This window comes from Salmo salar, chromosome 15 (assembly GCF_965601325.2).
Source record: "Salmo salar chromosome 15, fSalSal1, whole genome shotgun sequence".
In the NCBI taxonomy this organism is placed as follows: Eukaryota; Metazoa; Chordata; class Actinopteri; order Salmoniformes; family Salmonidae; genus Salmo; species Salmo salar.
This window is the reverse complement of record NC_138305.1, coordinates 8,412,362-8,427,947: the sequence shown is the minus strand read 5'-3', so window position 1 is coordinate 8,427,947 and position 15,586 is coordinate 8,412,362. Positions and strand designations below refer to the sequence as shown.

The window sequence follows — 15,586 nt, the reverse complement described above, 5'->3', positions numbered from 1 at the left end:
CTTGTGTTCCTAGCTCCAACAGTAATACCTAGCTAAATGCTTGTGTTCCTAGCTCCAACAGTGCAGTAATACCTGGCTAAATGCTTGTGTTTCTAGCTCCGACAGTGCAGTAATACCAAGCTAAATGCTTGTGTTTCTATCTCCAACAGTGCAGTAATACCTGACTAAATGCTTGTGTTTCTAGCTCCAACAGTAATACCTAGCTAAATGCTTGTGTTTCTAGCTCCAACAGTGCAGTAATACCTAGCTAAATGCTTGTGTTTCTAGCTCCAACAGTGCAGTAATACCTGGCTAAATGCTTGTGTTTCTAGCTCCGACAGTGCAGTAATACCAAGCTAAATGCTTGTGTTTCTATCTCCAACAGTGCAGTAATACCTGACTAAATGCTTGTGTTTCTAGCTCCAACAGTAATACCTAGCTAAATGCTTGTGTTTCTAGCTCAAACAGTGCAGTAATACCTGGCTAAATGCTTGTGTTTCTAGCTCCAACAGTGCAGTAATACCTGGCTAAATGCTTGTGTTTCTAGCTCCAACAGTGCAGTAATACCTGGCTAAATGCTTGTGTTTCTAGCTCCAACAGTGCAGCGATACCTAGCTAAATGCTTGTGTTTCTAGCTCCAACAGTGCAGTGATACCTGGCTAAATGCTTGTGTTTCTAGCTCCAACAGTGCAGTGATACCTGGCTAAATGCTTGTGTTTCTAGCTCCAACAGTGCAGTGATACCTAGCTAAATGCTTGTGTTTCTAGCTCCAACAGTGCAGTGATACCTGGCTAAATGCTTGTGTTTCTAGCTCCAACAGTGCAGTGATACCTAGCTAAATGCTTGTGTTTCTAGCTCCAACAGTGCAGTGATACCTGGCTAAATGCTTGTGTTTCTAGCTCCAACAGTGCAGTAATACCTGGCTAAATGCTTGTGTTTCTAGCTCCAACAGTGCAGTGATACCTAGCTAAATGCTTGTGTTTCTAGCTCCAACAGTGCAGTGATACCTGGCTAAATGCTTGTGTTTCTATCTCCAACAGTGCAGTGATACCTGGCTAAATGCTTGTGTTTCTATCTCCAACAGTGCAGTGATACCTGGCTAAATGCTTGTGTTTCTATCTCCAACAGTGCAGTGATACCTGGCTAAATGCTTGTGTTTCTAGCTCCAACAGTGCAGTAATACCTAGCTAAATGCTTGTGTTCCTAGCTCCAACAGTAATACCTAGCTAAATGCTTGTGTTCCTAGCTCCAACAGTGCAGTAATACCTGGCTAAATGCTTGTGTTTCTAGCTCCGACAGTGCAGTAATACCAAGCTAAATGCTTGTGTTTCTATCTCCAACAGTGCAGTAATACCTGACTAAATGCTTGTGTTTCTAGCTCCAACAGTAATACCTAGCTAAATGCTTGTGTTTCTAGCTCAAACAGTGCAGTAATACCTGGCTAAATGCTTGTGTTTCTAGCTCCAACAGTGCAGTAATACCTGGCTAAATGCTTGTGTTTCTAGCTCCAACAGTGCAGTAATACCTGGCTAAATGCTTGTGTTTCTAGCTCCAACAGTGCAGCGATACCTAGCTAAATGCTTGTGTTTCTAGCTCCAACAGTGCAGTGATACCTGGCTAAATGCTTGTGTTTCTAGCTCCAACAGTGCAGTAATACCTGGCTAAATGCTTGTGTTTCTAGCTCCAACAGTGCAGTGATACCTAGCTAAATGCTTGTGTTTCTAGCTCCAACAGTGCAGTGATACCTGGCTAAATGCTTGTGTTTCTAGCTCCAACAGTGCAGTGATACCTAGCTAAATGCTTGTGTTTCTAGCTCCAACAGTGCAGTGATACCTGGCTAAATGCTTGTGTTTCTAGCTCCAACAGTGCAGTAATACCTGGCTAAATGCTTGTGTTTCTAGCTCCAACAGTGCAGTGATACCTAGCTAAATGCTTGTGTTTCTAGCTCCAACAGTGCAGTAATACCTAGCTAAATGCTTGTGTTCCTAGCTCCAACAGTAATACCTAGCTAAATGCTTGTGTTCCTAGCTCCAACAGTGCAGTAATACCTAACTAAATGCTTGTGTTCCTAGCTCCAACAGTAATACCTAACTAAATGCTTGTGTTCCTAGCTCCAACAGTAATACCTAACTAAATGCTTGTGTTCCTAGCTCCAACAGTAATACCTAGCTAAATGCTTGTGTTTCTAGCTCCAACAGTGCAGTAATACCTAGCTAAATGCTTGTGTTTCTAGCTCCAACAGTGCAGTAATACCTGGCTAAATGCTTCTGTTCCTAGCTCCAACAGTGCAGTAATACCTAACTAAATGCTTGTGTTTATAGCTCAAACAGTGCAGCAATACCTGGCTAAATGCTTGTGTTTATAGCTCCAACAGTGCAGTAATACCAAGCTAAATGCTTGTGTTTCTATCTCCAACAGTGCAGTAATACCTGGCTAAATGCTTGTGTTTCTATCTCCAACAGTGCAGTAATACCTGGCTAAATGCTTGTGTTTTTATATCCAACAGTGCAGTAATACCTGGCTAAATGCTTGTGTAACCAACTCCAACAGTGCAGTGATGCCTGGCTAAATGCTTGTGTTTCTAGCTCCAACAGTGCAGTAATACCTAGCTAAATGCTTGTGTTCCTAGCTCCAACAGTAATACCTAGCTAAATGCTTGTGTTCCTAGCTCCAACAGTGCAGTAATACCTGGCTAAATGCTTGTGTTTCTAGCTCCGACAGTGCAGTAATACCAAGCTAAATGCTTGTGTTTCTATCTCCAACAGTGCAGTAATACCTGACTAAATGCTTGTGTTTCTAGCTCCAACAGTAATACCTAGCTAAATGCTTGTGTTTCTAGCTCCAACAGTGCAGTAATACCTAGCTAAATGCTTGTGTTTCTAGCTCCAACAGTGCAGTAATACCTGGCTAAATGCTTGTGTTTCTAGCTCCGACAGTGCAGTAATACCAAGCTAAATGCTTGTGTTTCTATCTCCAACAGTGCAGTAATACCTGACTAAATGCTTGTGTTTCTAGCTCCAACAGTAATACCTAGCTAAATGCTTGTGTTTCTAGCTCAAACAGTGCAGTAATACCTGGCTAAATGCTTGTGTTTCTAGCTCCAACAGTGCAGTAATACCTGGCTAAATGCTTGTGTTTCTAGCTCCAACAGTGCAGTAATACCTGGCTAAATGCTTGTGTTTCTAGCTCCAACAGTGCAGCGATACCTAGCTAAATGCTTGTGTTTCTAGCTCCAACAGTGCAGTGATACCTGGCTAAATGCTTGTGTTTCTAGCTCCAACAGTGCAGTGATACCTGGCTAAATGCTTGTGTTTCTAGCTCCAACAGTGCAGTGATACCTAGCTAAATGCTTGTGTTTCTAGCTCCAACAGTGCAGTGATACCTGGCTAAATGCTTGTGTTTCTAGCTCCAACAGTGCAGTGATACCTAGCTAAATGCTTGTGTTTCTAGCTCCAACAGTGCAGTGATACCTGGCTAAATGCTTGTGTTTCTAGCTCCAACAGTGCAGTAATACCTGGCTAAATGCTTGTGTTTCTAGCTCCAACAGTGCAGTGATACCTAGCTAAATGCTTGTGTTTCTAGCTCCAACAGTGCAGTGATACCTGGCTAAATGCTTGTGTTTCTATCTCCAACAGTGCAGTGATACCTGGCTAAATGCTTGTGTTTCTATCTCCAACAGTGCAGTGATACCTGGCTAAATGCTTGTGTTTCTATCTCCAACAGTGCAGTGATACCTGGCTAAATGCTTGTGTTTCTAGCTCCAACAGTGCAGTAATACCTAGCTAAATGCTTGTGTTCCTAGCTCCAACAGTAATACCTAGCTAAATGCTTGTGTTCCTAGCTCCAACAGTGCAGTAATACCTGGCTAAATGCTTGTGTTTCTAGCTCCGACAGTGCAGTAATACCAAGCTAAATGCTTGTGTTTCTATCTCCAACAGTGCAGTAATACCTGACTAAATGCTTGTGTTTCTAGCTCCAACAGTAATACCTAGCTAAATGCTTGTGTTTCTAGCTCAAACAGTGCAGTAATACCTGGCTAAATGCTTGTGTTTCTAGCTCCAACAGTGCAGTAATACCTGGCTAAATGCTTGTGTTTCTAGCTCCAACAGTGCAGTAATACCTGGCTAAATGCTTGTGTTTCTAGCTCCAACAGTGCAGCGATACCTAGCTAAATGCTTGTGTTTCTAGCTCCAACAGTGCAGTGATACCTGGCTAAATGCTTGTGTTTCTAGCTCCAACAGTGCAGTAATACCTGGCTAAATGCTTGTGTTTCTAGCTCCAACAGTGCAGTGATACCTAGCTAAATGCTTGTGTTTCTAGCTCCAACAGTGCAGTGATACCTGGCTAAATGCTTGTGTTTCTAGCTCCAACAGTGCAGTGATACCTAGCTAAATGCTTGTGTTTCTAGCTCCAACAGTGCAGTGATACCTGGCTAAATGCTTGTGTTTCTAGCTCCAACAGTGCAGTAATACCTGGCTAAATGCTTGTGTTTCTAGCTCCAACAGTGCAGTGATACCTAGCTAAATGCTTGTGTTTCTAGCTCCAACAGTGCAGTGATACCTGGCTAAATGCTTGTGTTTCTATCTCCAACAGTGCAGTGATACCTGGCTAAATGCTTGTGTTTCTATCTCCAACAGTGCAGTGATACCTGGCTAAATGCTTGTGTTTCTATCTCCAACAGTGCAGTGATGCCTAGCAATAATAAAATAATAAAAAATAATAAAACAATACACGCATAACCCCCCAGCAAAAAAAGAAAAAAATATGAGCACGAGCAAGTCAGAGAAAGGAATATATATATATATATATATATAATATATATATATATATATATATATATATATATATATATATATATATATATATATATAAATTCAGCAAAAAAAGAAACGTCCTCTCACGGTCAAATGCGTTTATTTTCAGCAAACTTAACATGTGTAAATACATGAACATAACAAGATTCAACAACTGAGACAAACTGAACAAGTTCCACAGACATGTGACTAACAAAAATGGAATAATGTGCGGCAGGTAGCCTAGTGGTTAGAGCATTGGACTGGTAACCAGCAGGTAGCCTAGTGGTTAGAGCATTGGACTGGTAACCAACAGGTAGCCTACTGGTTAGAGCATCGGACTGGTAACCAGCAGGTAGCCTAGTGGTTAGAGCATCGGACTGGTAACCAGCAGGTAGCCTAGTGGTTAGAGCATAGGACTGGTAACCAGCAGGTAGCCTAGTGGTTAGAGCATTGGACTGGTAACCAGCAGGTAGCCTAGTGGTTAGAGCATAGGACTGGTAACCAGCAGGTAGCCTAGTGGTTAGAGCATTGGACTGGTACACCAGCAGGTAGCCTAGTGGTTAGAGCATTGGACTAGTAACCGAAAGGATGGAAGATCAAATCCCCGAGCTGACAAGGTAAAAAAAAATATGTTGTTCTGCCCCTGAACAAGGCAGTTTAACCCACTGTTCCTAGGCCGTCATTGAAAATAAGAATTTGTTCTTAACTGACTTGCCTAGTTAAATAAAGGTAAAATATAATAATAAGTTAATGCAGGCTCATCCCCCATAAACTGTGTATTCAGTATCTTGGTGTCAGATGACCTGCCATGGAAGTTCATTATGCATGTAATGTCAGTATATAATCTACTAATCCACTCAATGTGGATGACATGTTTTTAAAACACACATTAATGGCCTAAAAAAAACAAAAAACTATTCTATTCTATGCTGCTATGTTGGGTGGGAAAGCCAACAATCACAACTAGAAGTGACTTGCATCTTCATTGTATGTCTTCTCAAATTCAACCACCAGGTGGGAGTATTAGCCTTGGATTTGACCAAGATAGCTGTGATTTTGCCAGGCGGGAGGAATAAGTAAAGTTGGGTTGCAGGAGGGTATTGGACAAAGGAATGTGTAGTATCGTTGAAAGAAGCAGTACCCTGGTATGTGTCCGGTGCGAGAGAGGCAGGTTGAGGTTACCACGGTCAGAGTTGTACAGTAGGTGTCATAGGCTGAGGCAGTGAAGAAAATAGAGGAAGATGGGTGAAAGACTTTTACCAGTACAGTGTTCATTGCAGTGGCGGTCACTGCTCTTTATGATGAGGGAGGATTATTGTTTTTTTTTCCATGAGCATGGCCTTATTTCTATTACAGCATATTGGATGACTGTCATTCATATTCCATTCACCCAGTTCAATGTAACATCGATAGGTTCAGGCTACTACATGATACTAGAATGTTCCCTATACCCATCATGAGGTTGCTACAACCTAGCCTATGAATGAAAGTTTACAACGTAGGTGCACACAGGTCGAGAGAAAATGTTAAGGTAATAGACAGTGACACATTCAATACCTCCTTGCACACTCTTGCCTGCACCTAGCTGATCTAGGATGTAATCATTAGTCCAACAGTTGCAAACGAGAGTTTCTATTGAACAAATTCAGGTGTGTTTATCCCTGTTTCGTTCCATTTGCTTCCGTTTAAGAAACGTTTCTAAACAGAATCTGCTAAATTAATACAGGCCTGATCACACGAAAACACAGTTCACTTTCATAGCAGCCACGTTGTATTCCTTCTTGTATCTACGCGTTCTCCTCCTCTCACCTCTTCATTTGTGGACTTCAATGCACAACACATCAGCTGTATGTGACCAGGAGAAAAAACCTTTCCAAGCTAAACCGCTACACACAGCCTACATCATTGTCACCATATTAGATAAAGTAACGTTGTAGTCAACATAGCTAATAGAACTAACGTGTTAGTAAACCTGCTACAATCATGCAGTAACATTACAGTGTATAGTCAGTAAGCAGTGTAGCAGTTACACCGGTGGGCCCCGGTGGCAATAAATTAGTAAAACCAAACGCTTACCTTGACTTGGAAGAGTTGTGTTGTGTTGTCAGAGCCAGCTAGCTAACGTAGCATCCCTCTGTTCGAGCAGGGTGTTTGAGTAGGCTAAACTAGCTAGCTAAGTTAAGGAAACTGAGAAAAAAAATGACACTATCGCTTCTCCTTCATTTTTTAAAGAAATGTTATGTGTTCAAAACTGTTCAACTATTGTCTTTCTTTCTTTGAGTCAACTACTCATCACATTTTATGCACTGCTGCTAGCTAGCTGTAGCTTAAGCTTTCAGTACTAGATTCATTCTCTGATCCTTTGATTGAGTGGACAACATGTCAGTTCATGCTGCAAGAGCTCTGATAAGTTGGAGGACGTCCTCCGGAAGTTGTCACAATTACTGTGTAAGTCTATGGAAGGGGGGTGAGAACCATGAACCTCCTAGGTTTTGTATTGAAGTCAATGTACCCAGAGGAGGATGGAAGCTAGCTGTCCTCTGGGTACACCATGGTGCTACCCTACAGAGTGCTGTTGAGTCTACTGTAGACCTTCATTGCAAAACAGTTTGTTTTAATCAATTATTTGTTGAAGTGTTAATATATTTAGTATAGTTTAATCTTTTAAATGTTTTAACATTTTTATGAAATTCACTGAGGAGGATGGTCCTCCCCTTCCTCCTCTGAGGAGCCTCCACTGGTTCATTGCCATGTTATCAGCTGTACCGCAGGAATGGAACGTAAGTCACAGAAAATAGGTATTGTGGTGGCAGCTGCAGAGAAGTACTTCAAAATAGTGGAATGGGGTGGTGGTGGTGGGTTTGTAGGGTAATCTTTTCCTTTTTCCATTTTTGTACAAAACTAATATAATGGATTTATACTCCAGTCCAGTTGGTGGCCGTAATGCACCATTATTAACATTGGATGCCAACTGTGTTAAACCCCACTGAAGAAGAATTAACGTTGGAACCAATGATATATATATATATACAAAATAAACCCCTTGTTTGTTGATGCTATGTATTGGCTATTATTATACTTTGAAGCTACCAGTCGGCCATATTGGCTCTCACCAGTAGGAGCAGTCCGCCATAGGAATGAATGGAATTCTACAGTATTTCAGTTAAGTGTTTCAAGAACACAATTACGTGTACTTAAGTATTTTGTTACTGTAGTGGGGACAGTAACATTAGTACCATCTACTTTGTATATATATTTTTTTAAATTTTTAACTCACATAATATAATTTAGAAGTATGAATTAAGGTGTCTGTAATATAATAAAACGTTTCAAAAACGAATGTAGAAAATAATATGCATCCAAAATGTTGTACACAATTGAGGAGTGCCAAGATGGCTGAGCGGTGGCTTCAATACAGCGCCCCCTGTCAGTCATCCAGGGTTATACACAGCATTTGGTTGGGAAGAGTAGAGACGGAGGAGGGTTGTGTTGTTTGGATGTTGAGCAGGATTAAAGATGGCTACCAGCAGAAGAAGCAGGATCTATAGCCACTTTGGGATTATGGCAGCATTGGTTCTATTTGGATAAAAAGAAGAAGAAGAGAGGGCCAAGGACAGCGTTATATTGATACTATTACATATTTATCCTCTATATTTTTGCCTGGAGTATTCCAATATAAACCCACGTTTACTGGTAAGTTGACAACCGATACCAAATACATTTTCTACGTTAGCTCTCATAACCTAACCTCTAGCTAGCTTAAATGCTAGGTCGGAATCATCAAATCAAATGCTGCTTTGCGCTAGCTATTTCCCCCCCCCGACCGGTCAACACACTTTCTCTAACTATCCGTATTCGTCCTTATTTATTTTATGTAAAGATGGAGGGGAATAGAAGAACCCAACATTTCTCCATACTTTTTCAATTTTGTTTTAAAGATTTGTATAAACCAACTGGCTTCCCCCCCCCCTTTCAATACAACCACTTGCTTTCCAACGACTGCATTGTGGTTGTGAATATACTACGTTAGCAAAAAAAAATATACAAAAAAATAGTCCTAGTTAGCTAGTTAACTAGCGGTTTAACAAGCTAACTAACTAACTAATGTTGTGTTGACAAATCAGCTAACCATTCAGACGGAAGAAGAATTAAAGCATTGCACTGACAAGTCTGAATTATGGAAAGCTTGACAATTGCAACCTATACGTTTGTGTGTGATATAGTTAGCTACCAAACCATGACATAGGGTGGCCCCAACAGACTAAAGGAGCATAACGTTACTCCATATAGTCCAAGGACTTTAACATGTTGTGTTTAGAGGCCCTGGCAGCCAAATACTCCCATCTAATAGTACATCGATTTTTATATATATATCGATGTACTATTAGAATATATATATATTTTTTTTTTAAGTGGCAAATTTACAGTTCTAGAAACATAAAGCTCCTTTATACTTTCATATCACCAGCTAGTGATGTTAGTTTGATACCGGACCTCCGAGGCATTGCGTCGAAAATCAGAAAGCGGTGTGCTGACGCACGTCATCACTGACGTCCGGATGCTTCGTTTGATCCCAGTGATTTCGCCAGTGGTTCGGTTCGGCTGCTTTCCAAACACAGATCTCTACTGAACATCTTACTTACAAATATAGGTAGGATTTTGTTTTAGAGAAAGTTTTTAACCTGATTTGGTAGAGTAGGGAATTATTGGAACAGTCAAATTCGTGAGGGTATGAGGTCGATTCCAGTTGAAGACAATACTATTCAGGGCTGAAAGTGTGGTTTATTTTCTGTTTTTAAATCATTTGTTTTATTTGGTATAGTATAAGCATCTGTCTTAAACAGCCTAAAGAAGGACATAGATTTTGTTTTTGAAAAATAGTAGCCTTAACTTGAAGGCCTAAAGGGGAAGCATGATGCGAACCTGGTATTTCAACAGATTATAGTCTACTAAAGCCAATGACTTACCGCTGCACCGCGGAGTTTTGAAGAAAACAGTGGGGTAAAAAAAATTCTATTTATTGTTGACCAGCAGATGTCACTAATGTGCATTATGAACAGATAATGAAGCTTCGAGTAATTAACTGTTTTACGTGAAAGAGTCGAAGCCTTCAGAAAGCCTTGGTTTCCTGTCACTACATATCACATAAAAAATATTTTCACAGATGCAAAATATACACGTACTGAACGCTGTTTTAACGCAGTTGCAGCTGACAGTATTTTTCAGTGACAACATGTTTGTGGCGTCCGTCTTCTGTTTACACACAAGTATTAGGAGACGCAGATGGCTAATTTAGTCGATTTGTCTTCCGTCTGTTTTCTTTAAACAAGCGCTGTTATATGGCCGTGTGGGAACCCTAACCTTATTTAGCTTCTATGAATGAGGTAGTGTGTAGCTAGCTAGCTAGCTAGCTATATGCTGGTCAGATAGCTTGCTTGTTATGGGTCACTAGCTAGCTATATGCCGGTCAGATAGCTCGCTGGTTATGGCTCGCTAGCTAGCTATATGCCAGTCAGATAGCTCGCTGGTTATGGCTCGCTAGCTAGCTATATGCCGGTCAGATAGCTCGCTGGTTATGGCTCGCTAGCTAGCTTACTAGCTTGTAGTTGTTTTGATTTATTCCGTTACTTGCATTATTTGTCTAAACTTTGATTTGCTATGTTACTTCAACTCATGTGCACTGTCCCCTGAACTGCAACCCCCCCAAAGTGAATCTGAGTTTAGCCAAAGTGGTGATGCATGCCATTGTTCATGGCGACACACCTGGCAAGCTTCTGCAGTGCTCTATATTTTTTCAATCCCCCCCCAATATATTTCACTGAATCCACCCATGCAAAAATCACAATTGTCTGATTGCAATAGTCACTTAGCTAGCTAGCTAGCTATACTTAAAGTAAACAAACATTGGTGGAGTAGAGTAGACCCATGTTCTACTGACTGGCATTTTCCTGGCACAACATGCATCATCGTAGATAACATGCATCACAGGGATTGACAACAACTTTTTTTTACATTAAAAAAATATATATATTTTTACTTGTCCAAAAGCTCAAGTCAATTGTACCGCCTTGTCCCCCCAAAAACACAATTTTTGCATCATTACAAAGTAAAATGCATTATTATATTGTTTACTATAGAGAATCAGACAAAAATGTAGGCTACCCTGCCTATTGGCTTCTTTGCATATTCAAGCATGTCTCAAAATACAACACTGCCCCTTTAAGGCTCTCCTGGAGGATGATTGGCCACCCTTGGTAGCCTATAAAATATTGCAACATTACAATTACAACCAAATACTTTTTATGACTTTTATAAAATAATTCCATCCAGAGCTGTATATTACGGGTGTCCCGTCATCCCTGGGACGATAAATATGTATAAGGTTGAAAACAGACTCTAGGACAGTTCTGGGACAACAGATCCAAAATTCATACAACCACTGCACATGACATTTAAATGTTTTAAATGTTTTATAAAGCAATGAGGCTGATGCAACAAATCATACTGTTTAGCTTTAAAATGTTGATCAAGTTGAATGTCTTAATATTATGAGCTCAACAATGCGCACATGGCTGTAGACAAATGTTCCAAAATGCAATTAGCGGGAAAACACTGTTCTCAAAAGTGCACCGCAAACAGTTTCATATGACCATAGATTAAAATATCTGTTTGAAATATAAGACGGATCTCCCGAGTGGCGCAGTGGTCTAATGCAGTGCTTGAGGCGTCACTATAGACCACGGTTCGATCCCAGGCTGTGTCACAACCGGCCGTGACCAGGAGTCCCATAGGGCGGCGCACAAATTTGCCCAGCGTCTTCTGGGTTAGGGGAAGGTGTGGCCCACCGCGCTCTAGTGTCTCCTTATGCATTTGGCCGCTGGACAATAAAATAACATTGATTTGAAAACCAATAGAACATGACAACATGGTTTCAATGGCATTAAGTGTTTATAAAATAATTCCCTCAACATTTCTATTGTCGTATTTTAGGTAGGGTTGGCTAGGCTAGGGTTGGTTAGGATTGGCTAGGCTAGGGTTGGCTAGGCTAGGGTTGGCTAGGTTACTTTGAATCAAGGCAAGACATGCTTAAAAAAAATTACAAAATGTCCAAGTTTGAAACAATTATGTTAATGGTTAAATAGTTTCAAAATGCTCAACACCTCCTCTCAGATTCAAGGTGGGTGGGGTGTACAACAACAGGCACTGTCCGTCACTCTCCGGTCATGTGATCATTTGATCTGAACAACTCGAGCCTCGAGGATGTGGACAGAATCAAGCCTTTAGACGTTAATGTTAATTACCCTTCATTATATTTGTCAAACATGACTGGCGTTTAGCCTATATTGACGTAGTTAAATGTTTCATTCAAGTTTGGCTACATTTTCTGGCTCCTCCCTCATGTCAACATCGGTTTGGACATGAGTCTATAGTCAATATGCACGTCAGCTTATTTTATTTATGTACATTTTCAGGTATTATACCAATGTTGGCCTGTCTGTTCCAATTGTGATTGGAGTAATTATTTGATATTTAGATTATTATTTGTATTTTTTTTAACTTGCCCCGGTCAAGAGAACAATCTGAGTTAATGTCGAGCCCTGCATCATCATAGTTAACATACATCATCGATAACATACTGTGACTTCAGAAAGTATTCATACCCTTGACTTATTCAACATTTTGTTGTTACAACCAGAATAAAAAAAAAAAGATATATTTCTTTCACACCCACCTACATACAATACCCCACAATGACAGTGATTTATATTTATTGAAAAGGAAATACAGAAATATCTCATTTACATAAGTATTCACACCCCCATGGCAATGACACTCCAAATTAAACACAAGTGCATCCAATTTCCTTTGATCATCCTTGAGATGTCCCTACAACTTGAGTCCACCTGTGACCAATTCAATTGTTTGGACATGATTTAAAAAGAAACACACTTGTCTATATAAGGTCCCACAATTGACAGTTCATGTCAGAGCAGAATATGTACCATGAAGTCCAAGGAAACTGTCTGTAGAGTTCGGAGATAGAATTGTAATGAGGAAGATATCTGGGGAAGGGTATAAAACAATTTCTACAGTGTTGAAAGAGTACACTGGTCTCCATCATTATGAAATGTAAGATATATGGAACTACCCAGAATGCCTAGAGCAGGGCCGTCCGACCAAACTTAGCAACCCGGGAAAGAAGGACCTTGGTCTGATCTACCACTGACCACTCTGACAGAACTACAGAGTTCCTTGGCTAAGATGGGACAACCGTTTCCAGAAGGACAACAGTCTCTCAGGCACTTCAGTATTCTGGGATTTATGGGAGAGTAGCCAGACAGAAGCCACTCCCGAGGAAAAGGCACATGGCCGCACGCCTAGAGAAGGCAAAAAAAATACGTGAAATACATCAGGCAAAAGATTCTGATAAGACAAAAATGAACTCTTTGGCCTGAATGCAAAGTGTTATCTGGAGAAAACCAGGCACAGCTCATGACCTGTCAAACACCATCCTTACTGTTGAAGCATGGTGGTTGCATCATGCTATGGAGATGCTTTTCAGCGGCAGGGACTGGGAGACTGGTAAGGATAGAGGGGAACAATGAATGGAGCCAAATACAGGCAAATCCTTGATGAGAACCTGCTTCAGAGTGCAAACGACCTTACACTGAGGCGAAGATTTACACTTCAACGGTACAATGATACCAAGCATACAGCCAAAGCAATGCTGGAATGGCTTCAGAACAAGAATGTGAAAGTCCTTGAGTGGCCCACCCAAAGCTCAGACTTATATCCCATTTGAAAATCTGTGTAAAAGACTTGAAGGTTGCTGTTCACCTCCGCTCCCCATCTAACTTAACAGAGCTGGAGATAAATCTGCCAGGAAGAATGGGACCGAAATTATAAAATCCAGATGTGCAAAGCTGATACAGACATGTTTTACTCTTTTTATTTAACTTGGCAAGTCAATTAAGATCAGTCTCTTATTTACAATGACAGGGAACAGTGGGTTAACTGCCTTGTTCAGGGGCAGAACGACAGATTTGTACCTTGTCAGCTCAGGGGATTTGATCCAGCAACCTTTCAGTTACTAGTCCAACGCTCTAACCACTAGGCTACCCTGCTGCCCCAGACATAATACCCAAGATGACTCAAAGCTGTAATTGCCACCAAAGGTGCTTCTACAAAGTATTGACAAAGAGGTGTGAATACGTATGTAAATAAATTGGAGTGCTGTACAGAAACTCAACCTAAAACCCCAAACAGCAAGCAATGCAGGTGTAGAAGCACGGCGTCCATGTATCTTTTTGGTTAATATAGTGAAAATGTTTGCCTTGGGGTAAGTTGAGCCTATTATTAGACTGACAGGTCACCTGACCACAAGACTGAATCCAAACAAACTTTATAATGTTGATATTTTTATGTGCATTTTAAATGTACTGTGCTTTTTTTGCCTCATTTTGTTGATAACGAAATCTGAAAATACTCTGGATACATTCAGTAACGTGATAAGAATATTCCTGGAAAATGTGGGGGTAGATTCAACATAAGCCTAACAAAAATGATAAGGGTTTGAGTGAGAGGACTAACTGGTGTCTCAAAGTGACCACACACCTCTTCATTGCACTTTTATGACTCAAAAGAAGAGGAAGTAGAGCAAGCACACTTGTAGTTGTTTCGTTTGGAACACAACCCTGCATCCCGCCATCACACAATTATTATATTATTGTTTAGGGGTTGCGTTTTCTCAGTTTTTCACGCAGAAAAATGTATAGCTACTTTTCACCGGTACTTTTCTCGGTGTAACCTACTTTCCACCAGTAAAATGCAAGCACGTTTTTGGAGTGCCGCCGTTTCCCAATGTTTCTTGAAGTTGGTATTTCATTTGAAGATGTTGTCATATATGGCAGAGCACCTGACTATTAAAGAGAACGTGCTCTCGTTACCCACTATATATAAAAATAGTAATTTGTTGACTTTATCAGACATTGTATTGTGTCCTTACGCGTGCCTTTTACACATGAATCAATCTCGTCTTCTCTTTATGCTTTGGGTCCACAGTCCACACACAGCTTCGGGGCTTTGTGTGAGCAAGCCCCACAAACAAATCGGTTGCACTGCACACAGTTTTCATGGGCCTTGTTTTGTGTGCACGTGCCGCAGGTGTCGCACAATCTCTCTGAAGCGGTTGCGTGGCATGGTCTCTCTGGAGCGGTTGCGTGGCATGGTCTCTCTGGAGCGGTTGCGTGGCATGGTCTCTCTGAAGCGGTTGCGTGGCATGGTCTCTCTGGAGCGGTTGCGTGGCATGGTCTCTCTGAAAAGTCCACCCCATATCTATCAGACCAAAATTACTCCACATTAGGACTGTTACGCTGACTGGGTTACCCCCACCCAGGCGGTCACGAGTCATGGAGGCAGTCAAATTCCATGTGACCGTTTAGTCACGGTAACTAGGCTTCTCCAAGCTCTGATGCTGCTGATGGTCATTAGTATCCTACCAAACTTGCTAACTGCCTGGTACTCAGCACTCTATTGTCCTTCTAATCACTCTGACATTGATGCAAATGTTCTAGAAAATCTAATTAAACACTTAATGAGAGCCCGTGAGCTCATTTTGCGCAACATTTCTATAAGCTGTGCAATTGCGAGGGAAAATAGAGTGGTGGCCTCTAATAAAAAGAGGAGGATCCCATCAGCTTTCTATAGGCTAGGCCTACTATATTTATTTCTCAACTTTCCTAACATTAAGCACATTGCTTAACTTTACAACAGGAGTATAGCCTACCTGGCTGGCATGAAAATGAACCACA

The 15,586-nt window shown here is 41.0% G+C and overlaps 1 protein-coding gene across 1 annotated transcript in view; it reads left to right on the top strand.

Annotated features, from left to right (window-relative positions):
• The first annotated feature begins 8,244 nt into the window (after window positions 1-8,244).
• Window positions 8,245-15,586, top strand: part of LOC106570917 (WD repeat and FYVE domain-containing protein 3) — a 292,588-nt gene continuing 285,246 nt past the window's right edge. Inside the window, exon 1 of the mRNA XM_082961602.1 lies at window positions 8,245-8,468. The gene's annotated coding sequence lies outside the window, so the exon portion shown is untranslated. The remainder of the gene's footprint in view (window positions 8,469-15,586) is intronic.